At 42.2% G+C, this 22,581-nt stretch overlaps 1 long non-coding RNA gene across 1 annotated transcript in view; it reads right to left on the bottom strand.

Moving 5' to 3' along the window:
* The window catches only part of LOC126539177 (uncharacterized), a 65,003-nt gene extending 46,033 nt beyond the window's left edge, over positions 1 to 18,970 (bottom strand). Inside the window, exons 1-3 of the long non-coding RNA XR_008614182.1 lie at positions 18,612 to 18,970; positions 16,027 to 16,156; positions 14,907 to 15,166 (exon numbers count right to left, since the gene is read on the bottom strand). This is a non-coding gene — a long non-coding RNA (uncharacterized lncRNA). The remainder of the gene's footprint in view (positions 1 to 14,906; positions 15,167 to 16,026; positions 16,157 to 18,611) is intronic.
* Between the last annotated feature and the right edge of the window lie 3,611 nt (positions 18,971 to 22,581).

Here is a 22,581-nt window from a genome sequence, read left to right as displayed (position 1 = left end):
AAAACTTTACTGGAAGAACATATTACCACTGCCAATACCCGTATACCAAAACTCATTTAAGCTAAGAATATTGGAATTCACGCAAAATCCTTGTCGAGGAAAAACATCAGCCTATACTCCCGTTAGAATATGTGCCCAGCCCTCTTTGTATTTAACTAAATAGCAGGACCCGGACGCACATTACGACTTCTGCAAAGTCACATACACTGACACCAATTAGAGGGAATGGAGAAATGTAGGAAAAATATCGCCGAGGTAAAGGATGGGGAATTAAGGTTGTTTGAAGGTACGCCAGCGCTGTTCTGACTGCTCTGAAAACTTTACTGGAAGAACATATCATTACCACTGCCAATACCCGTATACCAAAACTCATTTAAGCTAAGAATATTGGAATTCACGCTAAATCCTTGTCGAGGAAAAACATCAGCCTATACTCAAGTTAGAATATGTGCCGAGCCCTCTTTGTATTTAACTAAATCGCAGGACCCGGATGCACATTACGACTTCTGCAAATTCACATACACTGACACCAATTAAAGGGAATGGAGAAATTTAGGAAAAATATCGCCGAGGTAAAGGATGGGGAAATAAGGTTGTTAGAAGGTACGCCAGCGCTGTTCTGACTGCTCTGAAAACTTTACTGGAAGAACATATCATTACCGCTGCCAATACCCGTATACCAAAACTCATTTAAGCTAAGAATATTGGAATTCACGCAAAATGCTTGTCGAGGAAAAACATCAGCCTATACTCCCGTTAGAATATGTGCCCAGCCCTCTTTGTATTTAACTAAATAGCAGGACCCGGACGCACATTACGACTTCTGCAAAGTCACATACACTGACACCAATTAGAGGGAATGGAGAAATGTAGGAAAAATATCGCCGAGGTAAAGGATGGGGAATTAAGGTTGTTTGAAGGTACGCCAGCGCTGTTGTGACTGCTCTGAAAACTTTACTGGAAGAACATATCATTACCACTGCCAATACCCGTATACCAAAACTCATTTAAGCTAAGAATATTGGAATTCACGCTAAATCCTTGTCGAGGAAAAACATCAGCCTATACTCCCGTTAGAATGTATGCCCAGCCCTCTTTGTATTTAACTAAATAGCAGGACCCGGACGCACATTACGACTTCTGCAAAGTCACATACACTGTCACCAATTAGAGGGAATGGAGAAATGTAGGAAAAATATCGCCGAGGTAAAGGAAGGGGAATTAAGGTTGTTTGAAGGTACGCCAGCGCTGTTCTGACTGCTCTGAAAACTTTACTGGAAGAACATATCATTACCACTGCCAATACCCGTATACCAAAACTCATTTAAGCTAGGAATATTGGAATTCACGCAAAATCCTTGTCGAGGAAAAACATCAGCCTATACTCCCGTTAGAATATGTGCCCAGCCCTCTTTGTATTTAACTAAAGAGCAGCACATGGACGCACGTGTCGACTTCTGCAAATTCACTTACACTGACAGCAATTAAAGGGAATGGGGAAATTTTGGAAAAATATCTCCGAGGTAAAGGATAGCGTAATTAAGGTTGTTAGAATGTACGCCCAGCCCTGTTTTGACTTCTCTAAAAACTTTACTGGAAGAACATATCACTACCACTGCCAAAACCCGTATACCAAAAATCATTTAAGCTAAGAATATTGGAATTCACGCAAAATTCTTGTCGAGGAAAATCATCAGCCTATACTCCCGTTAGAATATGTGCACAGCCCTCTTTGTATTTAACTAAATAGCAGGACCTGGACGCACATTACGACTTCTGCAAAGTCACATACACTGACACCAATTAGAGGGAATGGAGAAATTTAGGAAAAATATCGCCGAGGTAAAGGATGGGGAATTAAGGTTGTTTGAAGGTACGCCACCGCTGTTCTGACTGCTCTGAAAACTTTACTGGAAGAACATATCATTACCACTGCCAATACCCGTATACCAAAACTCATTTAAGCTAAGAATATTGGAATTCACGCTAAATCCTGGTCGAGGAAAAACATCAGCCTATACTCCCGTTAGAATATGTGCCCAACCCTCTTTGTATTTAACTAAATAGCAGGACCCGGACGCACATTACGACTTCTGCAAATTCACATACACTGACACCAATTAAAGGGAATGGAGAAATTTAGGAAAAATATCGCCGAGGTAAAGGATGGGGAATTAAGGTTGTTAGAAGGTACGCCAGCGCTGTTCTGACTGCTCTGAAAACTTTACTGGAAGAACATATCATTACCACTGCCAATACTCGATTACCAAAACTCATTTGGGCTAAGAATATTGGAATTCACGCAAAATCCTTGTCGAGGAAAAACATCAGCCTATACTCCCGTTAGAATATGTGCCCAGCCCTCTTTGTATTTAACTAAAGAGCAGCACCTGGACGCACGTGTCGACTTCTGCAAATTCACTTACACTGACAGCAATTAAAGGGAATGGGGAAATTTTGGAAAAATATCTCCGAGGTAAAGGATAGCGTAATTAAGGTTGTTAGAATGTACGCCCAGCCCTGTTTTGACTTCTCTAAAAACTTTACTGGAAGAACATATCATTACCACTGCCAAAACCCGTATACCAAAACTCATTTAAGCTAAGAATATTGGAATTTACGCAAAATCCTTGTCGAGGAAAAACATCAGCCTATACTCCCGTTAGAATATGTGCCCAGCCCTCTTTGTATTTAACTAAATAGCAGGACCCGGACGCACATTACGACTTCTTCAAATTCACACACACTGACACCAATTAAAGGGAATGGAGAAATTTAGGAAAAATATCGCCGAGGTAAAGGATGTGGAATTAAGGTTGTTAGAATGTACGCCCAGCCCTGTTCTCACTTCTCTAAAAACTTTACTGGAAGAACATATCATTACCGCTGCCAATACCCGTATACCAAAACTCATTTAAGCTAAGAATATTGGAATTCACGCTAAATCCTGGTCGAGGAAAAACATCAGCCTATACTCTCTTTAGAATATGTGCCCAGCCCTCTTTGTATTTAACTAAATAGCAGGACCCGGACGCACATTACGACTTCTGCAAAGTCACATACACTGACACCAATTAGAGGGAATGGAGAAATGTAGGAAAAATATCGCCGAGGTAAAGGATGGGGAATTAAGGTTGTTTGAAGGTACGCCAGCGCTGTTCTGATCGCTCTGAAAACTTTACTGGAAGAACATATCATTACCACTGCCAATACCCGTATACCAAAACTCATTTAAGCTAAGAATATTGGAATTCACGCAAAATCCTTGTCGAGGAAAAACATCAGCCTATACTCCCGTTAGAATATGTGCCCAGCCCTCTTTGTATTTAACTAAATAGCAGGACCCGGACGCACATTACGACTTCTGCAAAGTCACATACACTGACACCAATTAGAGGGAATGGAGAAATTTAGGAAAAATATCGCCGAGGTAAAGGATGGGGAATTAAGGTTGTTTGAAGGTACGCCACCGCTGTTCTGACTGCTCTGAAAACTTTACTGGAAGAACATATCATTACCACTGCCAATACCCGTATACCAAAACTCATTTAAGCTAAGAATATTGGAATTCACGCTAAATCCTGGTCGAGGAAAAACATCAGCCTATACTCCCGTTAGAATATGTGCCCAACCCTCTTTGTATTTAACTAAATAGCAGGACCCGGACGCACATTACGACTTCTGCAAATTCACATACACCGACACCAATTAAAGGGAATGGAGAAATTTAGGAAAAATATCGCCGAGGTAAAGGATGGGGAATTAAGGTTGTTAGAAGGTACGCCAGCGCTGTTCTGACTGCTCTGAAAACTTTACTGGAAGAACATATCATTACCACTGCCAATACTCGAATACCAAAACTCATTTAAGCTAAGAACATTGGAATTCACGCAAAATCCTTGTCGAGGAAAAACATCAGCCTATACTCCCGTTAGAATATGTGCCCAGCCCTCTTTGTATTTAACTAAAGAGCAGCACCTGGACGCACGTGTCGACTTCTGCAAATTCACTTACACTGACAGCAATTAAAGGGAATGGGGAAATTTTGGAAAAATATCTCCGAGGTAAAGGATAGCGTAATTAAGGTTGTTAGAATGTACGCCCAGCCCTGTTTTGACTTCTCTAAAAACTTTACTGGAAGAACATATCATTACCACTGCCAAAACCCGTATACCAAAACTCATTTAAGCTAAGAATATTGGAATTTACGCAAAATCCTTGTCGAGGAAAAACATCAGCCTATAATCCCGTTAGAATATGTGCCCAGCCCTCTTTGTATTTAACTAAATAGCAGGACCCGGACGCACATTACGACTTCTGCAAATTCACACACACTGACACCAATTAAAGGGAATGGAGAAATTTAGGAAAAATATCGCCGAGGTAAAGGATGGGGAATTAAGGTTGTTTGAAGGTACGCCAGCGCTGTTCTGACTGCTCTGAAAACTTTACTGGAAGAACATATCATTACCACTGCCAATACCCGTATACCAAAACTCATTTAAGCTAAGAATATTGGAATTCACGCAAAATCCTTGTCGAGGAAAAACATCAGCCTATACTCCCGTTAGAATATGTGCCCAGCCCTCTTTGTATTTAACTAAATAGCAGGACCCGGACGCACATTACGACTTCTGCAAAGTCACATACACTGACACCAATTAGAGGGAATGGAGAAATTTAGGAAAAATATCGCCGAGGTAAAGGATGGGGAATTAAGGTTGTTTGAAGGTACGCCACCGCTGTTCTGACTGCTCTGAAAACTTTACTGGAAGAACATATCTTTACCACTGCCAATACCCGTATACCAAAACTCATTTAAGCTAAGAATATTGGAATTCACGCAAAATCCTTGTCGAGGAAAAACATCAGCCTATACTCCCGTTAAAATATGTGCCCAGCCCTCTTTGTATTTAACTAAATAGCAGGACCCGGACGCACATTATGACTTCTGCAAAGTCACATACACTGACACCAATTAGAGGGAATGGAGAAATGTAGGAAAAAAATCGCCGAGGTAAAGGATGGGGAATTAAGGTTGTTTGAAGGTACGCCAGCGCTGTTCTGACTGCTCTGAAAACTTTACTGGAAGAACATATCATTACCACTGCCAATACCCGTATACCAAAACTCATTTAAGCTAAGAATATTGGAATTCACGCTAAATCCTTGTCGAGGAAAAACATCAGCCTATACTCCCGTTAGAATATGTGCCCAGCCCTCTTTGTATTTAACTAAATCGCAGGACCCGGATGCACATTACGACTTCTGCAAATTCACATACACTGACACCAAATAAAGGGAATGGAGAAATTTAGGAAAAATATCGCCGAGGTAAAGGATGGGGAAATAAGGTTGTTAGAAGGTACGCCAGCGCTGTTCTGACTGCTCTGAAAACTTTACTGGAAGAACATATCATTACCACTGCCAATACCCGTATACCAAAACTCATTTAAGCTAAGAATATTGGAATTCACGCTAAATCCTTGTCGAGGAAAAACATCAGCCTATACTCCCGTTAGAATGTATGCCCAGCCCTCTTTGTATTTAACTAAATAGCAGGACCCGGACGCACATTACGACTTCTGCAAAGTCACATACACTGTCACCAATTAGAGGGAATGGAGAAATGTAGGAAAAATATCGCCGAGGTAAAGGAAGGGGAATTAAGGTTGTTTGAAGGTACGCCAGCGCTGTTCTGACTGCTCTGAAAACTTTACTGGAAGAACATATCATTACCACTGCCAATACCCGTATACCAAAACTCATTTAAGCTAGGAATATTGGAATTCACGCAAAATCCTTGTCGAGGAAAAACATCAGCCTATACTCCCGTTAGAATATGTGCCCAGCCCTCTTTGTATTTAACTAAAGAGCAGCACATGGACGCACGTGTCGACTTCTGCAAATTCACTTACACTGACAGCAATTAAAGGGAATGGGGAAATTTTGGAAAAATATCTCCGAGGTAAAGGATAGCGTAATTAAGGTTGTTAGAATGTACGCCCAGCCCTGTTTTGACTTCTCTAAAAACTTTACTGGAAGAACATATCACTACCACTGCCAAAACCCGTATACCAAAAATCATTTAAGCTAAGAATATTGGAATTCACGCAAAATTCTTGTCGAGGAAAATCATCAGCCTATACTCCCGTTAGAATATGTGCACAGCCCTCTTTGTATTTAACTAAATAGCCGGACCTGGACGCACATTACGACTTCTGCAAAGTCACATACACTGACACCAATTAGAGGGAATGGAGAAATTTAGGAAAAATATCGCCGAGGGAAAGGATGGGGAATTAAGGTTGTTTGAAGGTACGCCACCGCTGTTCTGACTGCTCTGAAAACTTTACTGGAAGAACATATCATTACCACTGCCAATACCCGTATACCAAAACTCATTTAAGCTAAGAATATTGGAATTCACGCTAAATCCTGGTCGAGGAAAAACATCAGCCTATACTCCCGTTAGAATATGTGCCCAACCCTCTTTGTATTTAACTAAATAGCAGGACCCGGACGCACATTACGACTTCTGCAAATTCACATACACTGACACCAATTAAAGGGAATGGAGAAATTTAGGAAAAATATCGCCGAGGTAAAGGATGGGGAATTAAGGTTGTTAGAAGGTACGCCAGCGCTGTTCTGACTGCTCTGAAAACTTTACTGGAAGAACATATCATTACCACTGCCAATACTCGATTACCAAAACTCATTTGGGCTAAGAATATTGGAATTCACATAAAATCCTTGTCGAGGAAAAACATCAGCCTATACTCCCGTTAGAATATGTGCCCAGCCCTCTTAGTATTTAACTAAAGAGCAGCACCTGGACGCACGTGTCGACTTCTGCAAATTCACTTACACTGACAGCAATTAAAGGGAATGGGGAAATTTTGGAAAAATATCTCCGAGGTAAAGGATAGCGTAATTAAGGTTGTTAGAATGTACGCCCAGCCCTGTTTTGACTTCTCTAAAAACTTTACTGGAAGAACATATCATTACCACTGCCAAAACCCGTATACCAAAACTCATTTAAGCTAAGAATATTGGAATTTACGCAAAATCCTTGTCGAGGAAAAACATCAGCCTATACTCCCGTTAGAATATGTGCCCAGCCCTCTTTGTATTTAACTAAATAGCAGGACCCGGACGCACATTACGACTTCTTCAAATTCACACACACTGACACCAATTAAAGGGAATGGAGAAATTTAGGAAAAATATCGCCGAGGTAAAGGATGTGGAATTAAGGTTGTTAGAATGTACGCCCAGCCCTGTTCTCACTTCTCTAAAAACTTTACTGGAAGAACATATCATTACCGCTGCCAATACCCGTATACCAAAACTCATTTAAGCTAAGAATATTGGAATTCACGCTAAATCCTGGTCGAGGAAAAACATCAGCCTATACTCTCTTTAGAATATGTGCCCAGCCCTCTTTGTATTTAACTAAATAGCAGGACCCGGACGCACATTACCACTTCTGCAAAGTCACATACACTGACACCAATTAGAGGGAATGGAGAAATGTAGGAAAAATATCGCCGAGGTAAAGGATGGGGAATTAAGGTTGTTTGAAGGTACGCCAGCGCTGTTCTGATCGCTCTGAAAACTTTACTGGAAGAACATATCATTACCACTGCCAATACCCGTATACCAAAACTCATTTAAGCTAAGAATATTGGAATTCACGCAAAATCCTTGTCGAGGAAAAACATCAGCCTATACTCCCGTTAGAATATGTGCCCAGCCCTCTTTGTATTTAACTAAATAGCAGGACCCGGACGCACATTACGACTTCTGCAAAGTCACATACACTGACACCAATTAGAGGGAATGGAGAAATTTAGGAAAAATATCGCCGAGGTAAAGGATGGGGAATTAAGGTTGTTTGAAGGTACGCCACCGCTGTTCTGACTGCTCTGAAAACTTTACTGGAAGAACATATCATTACCACTGCCAATACCCGTATACCAAAACTCATTTAAGCTAAGAATATTGGAATTCACGCTAAATCCTGGTCGAGGAAAAACATCAGCCTATACTCCCGTTAGAATATGTGCCCAACCCTCTTTGTATTTAACTAAATAGCAGGACCCGGACGCACATTACGACTTCTGCAAATTCACATACACTGACACCAATTAAAGGGAATGCAGAAATTTAGGAAAAATATCGCCGAGGTAAAGGATGGGGAATTAAGGTTGTTAGAAGGTACGCCAGCGCTGTTCTGACTGCTCTGAAAACTTTACTGGAAGAACATATCATTACCACTGCCAATACTCGAATACCAAAACTCATTTAAGCTAAGAATATTGGAATTCACGCAAAATCCTTGTCGAGGAAAAACATCAGCCTATACTCCCGTTAGAATATGTGCCCAGCCCTCTTTGTATTTAACTAAAGAGCAGCACCTGGACGCACGTGTCGACTTCTGCAAATTCACTTACACTGACAGCAATTAAAGGGAATGGGGAAATTTTGGAAAAATATCTCCGAGGTAAAGGATAGCGTAATTAAGGTTGTTAGAATGTACGCCCAGCCCTGTTTTGACTTCTCTAAAAACTTTACTGGAAGAACATATCATTACCACTGCCAAAACCCGTATACCAAAACTCATTTAAGCTAAGAATATTGGAATTTACGCAAAATCCTTGTCGAGGAAAAACATCAGCCTATACTCCCGTTAGAATATGTGCCCAGCCCTCTTTGTATTTAACTAAATAGCAGGACCCGGACGCACATTACGACTTCTTCAAATTCACACACACTGACACCAATTAAAGGGAATGGAGAAATTTAGGAAAAATATCGCCGAGGTAAAGGATGTGGAATTAAGGTTGTTAGAATGTACGCCCAGCCCTGTTCTCACTTCTCTAAAAACTTTACTGGAAGAACATATCATTACCGCTGCCAATACCCGTATACCAAAACTCATTTAAGCTAAGAATATTGGAATTCACGCTAAATCCTGGTCGAGGAAAAACATCAGCCTATACTCTCTTTAGAATATGTGCCCAGCCCTCTTTGTATTTAACTAAATAGCAGGACCCGGACGCACATTACGACTTCTGCAAAGTCACATACACTGACACCAATTAGAGGGAATGGAGAAATGTAGGAAAAATATCGCCGAGGTAAAGGATGGGGAATTAAGGTTGTTTGAAGGTACGCTAGCGCTGTTCTGATCGCTCTGAAAACTTTACTGGAAGAACATATCATTACCACTGCCAATACCCGTATACCAAAACTCATTTAAGCTAAGAATATTGGAATTCACGCAAAATCCTTGTCGAGGAAAAACATCAGCCTATACTCCCGTTAGAATATGTGCCCAGCCCTCTTTGTATTTAACTAAATAGCAGGACCCGGACGCACATTACGACTTCTGCAAAGTCACATACACTGACACCAATTAGAGGGAATGGAGAAATTTAGGAAAAATATCGCCGAGGTAAAGGATGGGGAATTAAGGTTGTTTGAAGGTACGCCACCGCTGTTCTGACTGCTCTGAAAACTTTACTGGAAGAACATATCATTACCACTGCCAATACCCGTATACCAAAACTCATTTAAGCTAAGAATATTGGAATTCACGCTAAATCCTGGTCGAGGAAAAACATCAGCCTATACTCCCGTTAGAATATGTGCCCAACCCTCTTTGTATTTAACTAAATAGCAGGACCCGGACGCACATTACGACTTCTGCAAATTCACATACACTGACACCAATTAAAGGGAATGCAGAAATTTAGGAAAAATATCGCCGAGGTAAAGGATGGGGAATTAAGGTTGTTAGAAGGTACGCCAGCGCTGTTCTGACTGCTCTGAAAACTTTACTGGAAGAACATATCATTACCACTGCCAATACTCGAATACCAAAACTCATTTAAGCTAAGAATATTGGAATTCACGCAAAATCCTTGTCGAGGAAAAACATCAGCCTATACTCCCGTTAGAATATGTGCCCAGCCCTCTTTGTATTTAACTAAAGAGCAGCACCTGGACGCACGTGTCGACTTCTGCAAATTCACTTACACTGACAGCAATTAAAGGGAATGGGGAAATTTTGGAAAAATATCTCCGAGGTAAAGGATAGCGTAATTAAGGTTGTTAGAATGTACGCCCAGCCCTGTTTTGACTTCTCTAAAAACTTTACTGGAAGAACATATCATTACCACTGCCAAAACCCGTATACCAAAACTCATTTAAGCTAAGAATATTGGAATTTACGCAAAATCCTTGTCGAGGAAAAACATCAGCCTATACTCCCGTTAGAATATGTGCCCAGCCCTCTTTGTATTTAACTAAATAGCAGGACCCGGACGCACATTACGACTTCTGCAAATTCACACACACTGACACCAATTAAAGGGAATGGAGAAATTTAGGAAAAATATCGCCGAGGTAAAGGATGTGGAATTAAGGTTGTTAGAATGTACGCCCAGCCCTGTTCTCACTTCTCTAAAAACTTTACTGGAAGAACATATCATTACCGCTGCCAATACCCGTATACCAAAACTCATTTAAGCTAAGAATATTGGAATTCACGCTAAATCCTGGTCGAGGAAAAACATCAGCCTATACTCTCTTTAGAATATGTGCCCAGCCCTCTTTGTATTTAACTAAATAGCAGGACCCGGACGCATATTACGATTTCTGCAAAGTCACATACACTGACATCAATTAGAGGGAATGGAGAAATGTAGGAAAAATATCGCCGAGGTAAAGGAAGGGGAATTAAGGTTGTTTGAAGGTACGCCAGCGCTGTTCTGACTGCTCTGAAAACTTTACTGGAAGAACATATCATTACCACTGCCAATACCCGTATACCAAAACTCATTTAAGCTAGGAATATTGGAATTCACGCAAAATCCTTGTCGAGGAAAAACATCAGCCTATACTCCCGTTAGAATATGTGCCCAGCCCTCTTTGTATTTAACTAAAGAGCAGCACATGGACGCACGTGTCGACTTCTGCAAATTCACTTACACTGACAGCAATTAAAGGGAATGGGGAAATTTTGGAAAAATATCTCCGAGGTAAAGGATAGCGTAATTAAGGTTGTTAGAATGTACGCCCAGCCCTGTTTTGACTTCTCTAAAAACTTTACTGGAAGAAGATATCACTACCACTGCCAAAACCCGTATACCAAAAATCATTTAAGCTAAGAATATTGGAATTCACGCAAAATTCTTGTCGAGGAAAATCATCAGCCTATACTCCCGTTAGAATATGTGCCCAGCCTCTTTGTATTTAACTAAAGAGCAGCACCTGGACGCACGTGTCGACTTCTGCAAATTCACTTACACTGACACCAATAAAGGGAATGGGGAAATTTTGAAAAAATATCTCCGAGGTAAAGGATTGCGTAATTAAGGTTATTAGAATGTACGCCCAGCCCTGTTCTGACTTCTCTAAAAACTTTACTGGAAGAACATATCATTACCACTGCCAATACCCGTATACCAAAACTCATTTAAGCTAAGTATATTGGAATTTACGCAAAATCCTTGTCGAGGAAAAACATCAGCCTATACTCCCGTTAGAATATGTGCCCAGCCCTTTTTCTATTTAACTAAATAGCAGCACCTGGACGCACATTACGACTTCTGCAAATTCACATACACTGACACCAATTAAAGGGAATGGAGAAATTTAGGAAAAATATCGCCGAGGTAAAGGATAGTATAATTAATGTTGTTAGAATATACACCAGCCCTGTTCTGACTTCTCTAAAAACTTTACTGGAAGAACATATCATTACCACTGCCAATACCAGTATACCAAAACTCATTTAAGCTAAGAATATTGGAATTCACGCAAAATCATTGTCGAGGAAAAACATCAGCCTATACTCCCGTTAGAATATGTGCCGAGCCCTCTTTGTATTTAACTAAAGAGCTGCAGCTGGACCCACGTGACGAATTCTGCAAATTCACATGCAATGACACCAAATAAAAGGAATGGAGAAATTTAAGAAAAATATCGCCGAGGTAAAGGATAGCGTAATTAAGGTTGTTAGAATGTTCGCCAGCCCTGTTCTGACATCTCTAAAAACTTTACTTGAAGAACATATCATTACCACTCGAAATACCCGTACACCAAAACTCATTTAAGCTAAGAATATTGGAATTCACGCAAAATCCTTGTCGAGGAAAAACATCAGCCTATACTCCCGTTAGAATATGTGCCGAGCCCTCTTTGTATTTAACTAAAAAGCTGCACCTGGACCCACGTGACGAATTCTGCAAATTCACATACACTGACACCAATTAAAGGGAATGGAGAAATTTAGGAAAAATATCGCCGAGGTAAAGGATAGCGTAATTAAGGTTGTTAGAATGTACGCCAGCCCTGGTCTGACTTCTCTAAAAACTTTACTGGAAGAACATATCATTACCAGTGCAAATACCCGTACACCAAAACTCATTTAAGCTAAGAATATGGGAATTTACACAAAATCCTTGTCGAGGAAAACATCAGCCTATGGCCCGTTAGAATGTGTGGCCAGCCCTATTTGTATTTAACTAAAGAGCAGCGCCTGGACGCAGGTGACGAGTTCACAAATTCACATACACTGACACCAATTAAAGGGAATGCAAAAATTTAGGAAAAATATTACCGAGGTAAAGCATAGCTTAATAAAGGTTGTTAGAATGTACCCCCAGCCCTGTTCTGACTTCTCAAAAAAGTTTACAGGAAGGAGATATCCTTACCACCAGCGATACCCGTACACAAACAGTCATTTAAGCGAAGAATACTGGAATATACACAAAATCCTTAAATATGGAGTTTTACGTGCCAAAACCACTTTCTGATTATGAGGCACGCCGTAGTGGAGGTCTCCGGAAATTTTGACCACCTGGGGTTCTTTAACGTGCACCTAAATCTAAGCACACGGGTGGTTTTCGCATTTTGCTTACACAAAATTCTTGTCGAGGAAAACACCAGCCTATAGCCCGTTAGAATGTGTGGCCAGCCCTATTTGTATTTAACTAAAAAGCAGCACCTGGACGTAGGTGACGAGTTCTGCAAATTCACATACACTGACAACCAATTAAAGGGAATGCAAAAATTTAGGAAAAATATTGCCGAGGTAAAGCATAGCTTAATAAAGGTTGTTAGAATGTACGCCCAGCCCTGTTCTGGCTTCTATGAAAACTTTACTGGAAGGACATATCATTACCATTGCCAATACCCGTATACCAACACTCATTTAAGCGTAGAATACTGGAATTTACGTAAGATCCTTGTCGAGTAAAAAATACATGAGCATATAGCCTGTTAAAATGGTTGCCCAGCACTCTTTGTATTTAACTAAAAAGCTGCACTTGGATGCAAGTGAGAACTTCTGCAAATCCCCATAAAGTGACATTAATTCAAGCGAATACACAAATTTAGGAAAAATATTGGCGACGAAAAGTACAGCTTAATAAAATTGTTCGAATGTACGCCCGGTCCTTTTCTGACTTCTCTAAAAAGTTTACCTGGAAGGACATAACAATACAACTGCAAATACCCATATACCAGCTCTCATTTGAGCGAAGAATATTGGAACTTACGCAATATCCTTGTCGAGGAATAACAAGAACATGAGTATATGGCCCGTTAGACTGTCTGGCGAGCCCTGTTGCGCCTGGACACACGTCACAATTTGTCGAAATCCACACACAGTGACTCTAGTTTAAGTGAATATACAAATTTAGAAAAGATATTGCCGAGGGAAAGCATAGCCCATTAAATGTTGTTGGAATGTACGCCCAGCCCTGTTCTGATTTCTCTAAAAACATTACTTGGAAGGGCACATGATTACCACTGCATATACACATATACCAACACTCATTTCAGCTAGGAATACCTTCGTCTTCCTGACATCGCTACGCAGACGTCTCAGATTGTACATCCACGTTATATATGTTTGCATTTCATAATAGCTTCTGAACGGTGTAAGGTGCAATTCTAAAAAGTATAGGAGCGAAATCAGCGCAGAAATAGCGCATGAGTTTACTCGTCGCATAGAATGAAGTGAAGCACTATTGTGTACCGACTGCGGTCGTATAGCATTCATTAAAAATCTTGGCTCCACATAGATCATAACCTGTGCGTTCGATCATTATTCTCCACTGATGTTACCACCACATAAACAAGTTGAAACGTCAGCATATATAAATCTGACTGCAGTATTTCTGGAATACTCTATTAGGAAGTTTCGAATTGCGCTTCGGAATACGGAGAGAACGTGTTGTCTATTTCAACTAGACGACATCAAAGTTGAGAACGTGGTGCACTACAGAGGCCGCTGTGTTAGATTTGTCTAACCACTGATACGGCTACTTCACGAGCACGAAACAGAACGTGACCTTATAAAAAAGCAGCGTACGGCACTTCGAGTGGCCGCTACACCAAAAGTTGACAAGTGTAATTCAAAATAGCAGCAAGGATTTTGCTCTACTCGTATGCTAAGAAGCGGAACCTATACAAGGCCCGCCCTCGATCTCTTCATTGTGTGAGCCAAACGCCATGGGGATGTCCTACGAAAACGAGCATTCAGCATTGATCCAGCCATGATGTGGTGTCTTTAAAAAGCGGCGTGCGTTGCATTTGGAGATTAAAAGCTAAAGCCTTTCACCAAAGCAGGTGAGCACTCTTTAACACAACCACATGCACCGACAGCGACAAAATGACAGCCATCGCGAAAGGAGCCGGCGATATCGATTGAGGCTTCACTGCGTGTTGCTTCAGTGAAGACAATCATTATATACAGAGAAATTGCCGAAATGAAATAACGCTAAAATAACGAACTCGACATCGACGATTACTTTGCGTATGTTAACCAACAACTTGCCATACTTGTTTTTTTATAAACCCTTACAAAGAAGAAAACATTTTGCCACCTGTGATTCCTTAGCGCATGCTGTATCTTTTCAGCAGCCGAGGAGGTCACAAGAACAGCTTGCCACCAGGTCTACGGGGCGCGCAGCAACAGAAGCAACGCAGCAACATCATGAAGGTAGAGCAGCTGGATTGACGTTGAGATACCAGGTCGCAAGATCAGCTGGCCACCAGATCCGCAGTGGAGGCTCCCAGGCACCATCGTGCTAGAAGGCCGAGCTCGCCACCCGTTCCGCACGTCAGGCAGCAAGACGCAGGTCCACTGGAACATTTACCCAAGATTTCATAAATGATATTGACTGAAGGGCAACGCATACCCAATGGCACATAACGTTTAGGGCTTTTACGTGCCAAAACCACGATAGCGTTATGAGACACGCCGTAATGCGGGACTGTGGAATGAATTTTAACGCCACTATTTTAACGTGCACACAAGGCACGCTACGCGGGCGTTCTTGCACTTCACCCCCATCGAAATGCGGCCACTATAGCCGCTATTTGATGACACGCCTTAGGCCGTAGCAGCGCAGCTAGTGCGAAATCCACTACGCCGTTACGGCGGGTAATGCATATAACCAGTGACCAAAGATGGTTCACTGATGAGAGGCACATACACAGTGACCCATAATGGCGTTAAAGAAGTTCATGGAGAAGCACCACATACCATGACATAAACAGTGACCCAGGTTGGTCCGAAGGGTCGTTTCGAACCCTCTTCGCTTAGCACAGCTGCCCATGCTGTGCCCAGCAAACTACGGACTTTCCCGTGACCTAAGTTGGCGTAGAACAGGTTAGCTGCAGATAAACAAACTAATAGACAGATAAACGTACCTGAAGCTGATTGACGTTCCGAAGGAATACTAACCGCAATAATTAAAAGGTACAACAGCCAGCGTTAGCGGCCATCTGGTGAGATGTGTTCGTGTTTTCCTGAGTGCGGTCATCAACGTGCAATTTAGTTAGTAAGAGAATGTTTAGAGCAGTTTATGCGGCTCATAAAAAGAGTAACCTTACTTTGTACAGTTTACTGCGCACGAAATTGCTTTACAGGCAGTGATCTTGGCAGTGCGAAAGGCAATAGAAATGTTACGGCATAAGACGTTTCGTCTTCGGTGCGCTCACCTTGGTGGCATTATTCATATAGACGGCCACCATGCTGACTCCAGTGCTTCACACGATAAGGACCCACGAAAACCGAGCATCGCCTTTGACAGACAGTCCGTGCACGACAGGAACATGTCGATCGTTTGTTCTTGACACCCATGAAAAATGAAAGAAAGAAAACATCCCATGCATACGTGAAAAACAAGAGAGATGGGAACAGGAAACCTTGAGCTGAAACTTCGAACGCTTTCGAGCGTACACTTGCACTGATGCGGTGTGATCGCCTTTGAAAGTGATCGCCTAAAGAAGTGATCGTCCCATATGCTGCTCCCGGACCACTGGCCATCCGCGCCTCAATGACAATTATTCACCAACAAAATTTCATACACAGGAATGCAATATGAAGGCAAAGGTATGGCCTTTGGTGTTTCCTGGCAAGACATTAATGGGCTGATGGGACAGTAAATGATGGACAGGAAAAGCAGGAATGGATAAACGCAAGGGAACCAGAACAACATAGTACCAAATCCCAACAAATGAATAATAGGGTCCAAGCACAGCGAACAGACAAAACGGTGACATGAAGCGAAACATAATAGGTTCTGCAGAATGGCCTAGCCCATCCACTCCGTAAGATCGCAATTTCTCGCATGAGACAAGAACCAAACTCATGCGATGCTAACCGATAACAAACCCAACCACCATACGTTTCTTTTACTTGCCGTACTTGCCGTTTTACTTTCTTTCTTGCCGTAGTTGATTCTAATGAACATGAAAGATTTGAGTTTCCTTGAATTTTCGGCGATAATCTTATGCCTGGAGGATGGATGCCACCTGCATATTCTCCACTTAGTTGGAATATATGCATTCTACCTTTGCTGAACTGAGCGTGCAGTTTTCTTTAAGTAATATTACGCGACAGAGCGATTGACGAATGTAGAATTTCACCTTTTTTCGATAAGAGCTAAGTACTGCTGGGCACATGATGTTTTGCCAGAACAATCAATTTCCGGTCGTAACCTTCGAGCTTTTTGGTGGCAACATTCTTAGGTGTATATAAATGCGCTGTGCGATCTCTTTTTATCTTTTCTGTTATGGGAATTGCTGCTAACAGTAAGGTATGACTGGTATAATTGAGCCAATGGAATGAAGAGTAAGGTTTAGGCATACAATACATAAAGCTAAAGTAATGTTGAATTTCCTAGCGAGACAACGAAATTTCCGATTGGTATCAGCCTGTACAATGACAGATCAAGGCAAAGTAGTGAAGCCTTATCCAGATTAAGGCAAAGAAATTGAGGAAACTAAAATCGATTGGGTCGCATATGGCACGCAGTATAATAGATCGGAGCTTGCGAATATTTTAGAAATGGGTACAATCATTGCATTCTACAGGTACTAGTACAAGGAGCAGAGACTTCGAGATTGACAAGAAACCTTGAAAAGACAAATGTTAGAAATAACTTTAGGAGACGGAAAAATAGCGCCATGTATTAGAGAGCAAACAGGGGTATGCGATATTTCACTTGACATCAGGAAGAAAACATGGAGCTTGGTGGGCCATGTAATGCGTAGGGAAGATAACCGGTGCTGTATAATGTTTACACAATGTGTGCCGATGGAAGGAAAATCCAGTCGAGGATGCCAGAAAATTAGGTGGTGTGACAAATTAGAAAGTTGGCAAGTGTGAGAGTGAATGAACTGGCGCAAGTGAGGAGTTATGGAAATTGCTGGGAGAGGCCATAAATAGGCTGATGGTGATGACTGCTGCATTTTCTCCCTTGGAGTTGACTTCACTTATTGAATTTTCGATGTTGCAATACAGCTTCGCAAATTTCCTTTTTTTTAATTATGTGTTCCTCCTTTACGCGATGCTCAATATAGGAACCTGTAAGGTATGAAGGAAAATTAATAAATAAGATTTAGATTGGCCCGTTCACAACCTACGCCAAAATTCAAACGCTAAATCAGGCTAATACAGTGTCTGACGCCTACGAACTGATGTTAGCTGGACGTAGGAGATCTTTTTATGCTTGTCAAGGGAACAACGGCGATAACAGGTGTACGCACAGAGAAGTTTTAGACATGTTTACTTATAATAGGAACTATGCACCTATTGCATCAAAGTGCACTAAATGCTCACGGCAAGGGCGTTCTTCCACTTCCTCCATCGAAATCCGACCGCGGCGGGGTTTTGATCCTGCATGCCTAACCCACTCAAGAGGACCTCCTACATACACGAGCAGCCAGTGTCGATATATCAATATGGGTGCTGCCTAGCTCTCGTGTGATAGCGGCGCAGACCACGCTTAAACACAAACAAATGGCCGAAATCATTGTGCGCAAAAAGGAACGAAGTCAGCATAGTCGATAATATGAAGGATCTAAACCTACAATCTCGTCCAACTTGTTGCTTTCATAAAGAAATTTATAAAAAGGAACAGACTTTTGCCCCACCTAATTCTCAAACGTACGCGCAACGCCTAGTCAGCACTAGACCAGGCAGCTAGAACACCTGAACACGAAATCCGCAGGGCTGGGTGAGCAATGCCAGATGGCTAGGACAGATGGCCATAGGGACATTAGGTCTGGAAGCAACATACCAGGCCTCCAGAACAGCTGGCCAAAAGGGTCCCCAGGTCAGGCCGCAAGATACAGTTTCACTGGAACAGCTGGCGAGTCCGCTGAGCTCGCCGCTACACATCAAGTCACTGGAACAGTCGCTGCCAGAGGCCAGGTCATTACGACAGCTGGCCACCAGGTTCCCATCGTGGGCAGCTAGCTACCATTTCGCAAGAACAGGTGGCTGCTTGATCCACAGGGCGGGCAGCAAGACACCAGGCTGATGGAAGAGCTCGCCACCAGGTCCACAGGGCAGGCATCAAGATACCAGTACGCAAGTACTGCTGGCCACCAGGGCAGCAGGGTGGGGACCAAGACACCAGGCCGCTAGGACGCCGCATTCACCCTAGTTGGCGTAGAAAAGAATAATTGAAGAGTGCCGCATAGGTAGTGGCACTCACAAAGAGACGCAACATGGCGTGAATGAAGTTCACAGAAGAGAGACACGTACCATAAGCTCAATTGCACGAGTTGGTCTGAGAGGGGGTAACAAACCCTGTTCCCTCAGCACAGCAGCGCGTTGCTCCAGACATTAGACCTTGGACTAGCTCAAGTCCCAAGTTGGCGTGCAACAGTTTTGATACGGATTAACGAACCAACAGGCAGACAGACAAGCATACTGCAAGCTGTGCGAGGTTCCCAAAGTATGCAAACAGCACGAATTGAAAGTTACAAGTGTAACACACTGGAGTGAACGGAACTATTATACCCATTGTTTTATCTCTTATGTTTACTTTTTATTCCTTCGATTACGATTTATTTCCTTTACCCTTTTCCACAACACAACGTAGCCAGCCGAACTTACACTGGCTGTCCGACCTGTCTTTCCCTTTTCTTTATCTCTTTGTAGGGTTCGCGTTGTGACATTATCATTTACAATGCTATATGATGAGACAGTGGGCTCAATAACTTCTCAGTCGTTAATTGATAAACCTGGGCCCAACTTTATCATAGTCATATATTGTTAATTTTTGTGTTCTCGTTTGAACAAGTGCGGCTTCATTTAGTATAATCTCCATTCGCAAGTAGGCGTTGCAGATTTACGCCGAATGCGTTTGTGTCATAGGCGATCAGGAGCAGCCTAGAAAACCGCAATGTATTTCCGTACGCTGCAGCTGCAATACACTAAGTGCAATACACTAAAGCGACTAGGGGATTATCAACGACACCCCAGTGAGCTGATCAGCACTTATCTTTACGAGAGCTTATAAGACTTGAAAGTGAAGTACGCAGACAAGTCGTATTTCACTGCTGCGATGCTTGAGAGAATAAACAAAGCCATTGAAGCAGCGCACACGAAGCAACTCTGATAACTTAAAATTTATTGGAAAGTAGCGTCAAATACACACTGTGAGAAACGCTGATGCGTTCACGCTATTTTTCAATGAACTTTCTGTTCTGAGGCAACACACGTACGCTATTTTATTCGCACCCTGCTCGTGAGGCGCTCTTTCACTGGATCAGTTCTAGTTCAAGAACGCAATTTTTCTAGTGAAAACATTAGTCAGGTAGAATAGCTGTGGCTGTGCTAAATATAAAATGTTCATACGATTATACCCATTTGTTTGCACTTGTTCGCTAAGAATTACAAGACGCGTAGGCGTAATCGAGTTTAGTGTGCGCGAAATCGTAGTTTAGGCAACTAACCTTGTAGAGCTAAATTCAAAGGAAAGATTTTAGACGCGACACGTCTTAGATGCGCTCACCTTCGCTGGCTCGTACTGTCGGCCTTCGTGCTGCCTCCGACGCTTGACCTTGTCATGAAGCACGAAAGGCCAGCATCGTCTTTGCCTGACAGATTCGTGCACGACTCGACCATGTGGATCTCGTGCGCTTCATTCTCAGCACCGATGAAAAAAAAAAAGACGTTGCACGCCTACTTAGAAGCATGCTGAAAATGATGAGGACACGAAACGTTGAGGTTCTATTCCGCACACCGTCAAATTCCACCATGTTTTCATTGTTAGCCAATGAACGAGTGCGTCAGAACCCTGTGAGCCAATTAGAGCAGGCAGCAACGGCGGCTCTGCCATTATATAAACTTAGATGCATTTCTGAGCATATAAACCGCGATGTGCCCAGGTCCTACGGTGTTACTGTGCTTAGTTCGAGGTCAGGCGTTCAATCCCGACTGCCTTCCGACGAAGGCAAAATGCGAAGAATAAAAAAAAAAGAGCTCATATGCCCAGATTGCGCGCACGTTAATGAACCTCGGGTGATAAAATTTCATCAAGAGGCCACCAGTATACTTCGTGCATCACGATCGCTGTCTCGGCACTTAACATCGTTGAATTATGTAATCAACAGTTTAGAGTACGACAAGAAGTGTTATTCACGACATCTTTTCTTTTTTTTTATTCAGAGAATAATATTACCACTTCTATTGACGTTTGCTTCGCGCTTGACGGGTTACGCGCCATCTGGAAACAGAAAAGACAGGACAGCGAGCCCTGCTTGTGCCCGGCATAGTTAGTATTTTAATTTTCCTCTTTTGTTATCTTGCAAGACCAGGAGTGTGTTCTCGGGCGATCACTGACGCACGATCGCACTCTTGGTTGAAGTTGAAGAGTGAACAGGTGACGCTCAATCGGCTAGCAAAGGAAATAAATTTCGCGAATGGTGGTGAGCTTGTGGAATCGGTGAAAGCATACATGTATCAAAGCCAATGAGCGAAATGTGAACCTTCTGACCTCCTTAACCCTTCCCCCCGTGCAGGGTAGCTAACCGTAACTACCTCTGGTTAACCTCCCTGCCTTTCTCTATATTCTCTCTCTCTTCTGACGGGAAGTAAATTTAAACGAAAATAAAAACTGTTTGATGGCGTACGGCGCACATTAAGAAACCATAACCGGCAGCTTGCCACCATCCTAGAAATATGTGCAATAGTAGCAATGTATTGGTAGTAACACATGGAGCAGAAACTTGGATATTAAAGATAACTTTGGGAAGAAAAATGTTAGACGTAACCATGACAGGGAGGCAGCGCTCTTAATTAGAGAGCAAAAGGGGGCAGATAATATTCCAGTTGACATGAAGAGGAAAATATTGAGCTGGGCATGCCACGTAATGGATAAGGTAGATAACGGTAGGGCGCTAAGGGAAGGGAAGTGCAGTCGAGAACGGCAGGCAAGTAGGTGGCGTGATAAAATATAGGTGGGGCAGGCATAGGATTGAGTGAGATGGCGCAATGCAAGGGTTACTGGAAATAGCTGGGAGAGGACATAAATAGGCTGATGGTGATGATGACTGCTTTGCTTTTTTTCCATTGGGTTAGCTTTCGTTTATCGTTGCTTAACCTTTTTAAGGTCACCTTCACTGATAGATGCTATACGACGTACAATGGGTAATAAGATGAACCGACGCGGTCGGTATGGGCAATAACCGACAAAATCGGCACATTTACACTTTAGAATGACTAATGCATCCCACATTAAACGAAATTATGCGGATTATGCGATGTTAGAATTAAGTGTTAAGCGTATCTTACGTGAAGCCTGTAAACAAATCTTAAACAATTTGCGCGGATGTGTATAATACTCTATTTTCAACCTGTGGATTGCGCAATCCCATTTAATGTTTGTCTAGAAAAAAAGGTAAAATCTACAATTTCCTGAAAATTTCTTTAGCCTTTGTAGAACATATCGTTCACCAGCCATAAAAAAATCATATACTACATCGCTCAGACGCACAGTGTTGGACATCTGTAGCGATGCGACGAGGTCAAATGCGAATTAGAGTGCTTGTCGATCTAAGGATGGCAATAATAGGAGCATGCACAGAGAATTACGATACATGCCTAGATGTATTAAGTATTCTGTACCTGTTACATCACAGTGGCACATACCCATTAAGGAGGATTGGCCAAGTATTGGCTCAGATCCAATGAAACTTATTGAATGGCTAATTCTAAGAAAATCGATTCATTATAATTCACTAGGACGTCTCTTTGCT

This window comes from Dermacentor andersoni, chromosome 11 (assembly GCF_023375885.2).
Source record: "Dermacentor andersoni chromosome 11, qqDerAnde1_hic_scaffold, whole genome shotgun sequence".
Taxonomy (NCBI): domain Eukaryota; kingdom Metazoa; phylum Arthropoda; class Arachnida; order Ixodida; family Ixodidae; genus Dermacentor; species Dermacentor andersoni.
The sequence above is the reverse complement of the archived record's forward strand: the minus strand, read 5'-3'. Positions and strand labels throughout refer to the sequence as shown.